The sequence below is a fragment of the Crocodylus siamensis genome, chromosome 12, assembly GCF_052110815.1.
Source record: "Crocodylus siamensis isolate JL-2025a chromosome 12, ASM5211081v1, whole genome shotgun sequence".
Taxonomy (NCBI): Eukaryota; Metazoa; Chordata; order Crocodylia; family Crocodylidae; genus Crocodylus; species Crocodylus siamensis.
This window is the reverse complement of record NC_143406.1, coordinates 4,585,517-4,586,166: the sequence shown is the minus strand read 5'-3', so window position 1 is coordinate 4,586,166 and position 650 is coordinate 4,585,517.

Below are 650 nucleotides of genomic sequence, written 5' to 3'. Positions count from 1 at the left end.
CAGCAGCTCTGGTCCCCCTTCCCCTACCGCCGCATGATGTTGAGCCAATAAAACGGTGGCGAGGAAGAAACAAAAACCGCTCCAATGCTCTGCTGTGCTTATTTGGGAGTCTCTTGAGGCGAGACCTCAGGAAACCTCCTTAACATTGGCGTGGAGCGGAGAGGAGGTGGTGTTTTTGAAGCAGTCTCTCTCCTGCGAGGCATCTGCGTGCCTTGCAGCCTGCGTCAGGTACATGGCTTTCTGCCTTTGATGGAAACAGAATAACTCCACAGGTTCGGAAAAAGCTCGGGCCGATTATTGTGAAACATGCGGAGGCTGAAATTTGCTTAAAAACCAGAAGGAATTTGCAGGAGCAGGATTAATAGAACCAATTTTAACTTAATTAAAAGCCAACAGAGAGGTGGGGGGGAAGAAAAGAAAAACAACACCCAGTAGGAAACCCACTGAACAGATCAAACACTGAGGGAGCGGAAGGAAGACATCTCTCCGCACAAAATGTTCCCAGTATCAAACTAAGCTCAAAGTCACTTCCGCTCTCAGCCCTCGCTGAATTGTGTGCTGTCCTTGCAGGCCGGCTGTGCCGGGAGCCTCGCTGTGATTAATTACTAGTTTTTATTGTATTCGTTCTCCAGTCAGGCATCATTAGAAAG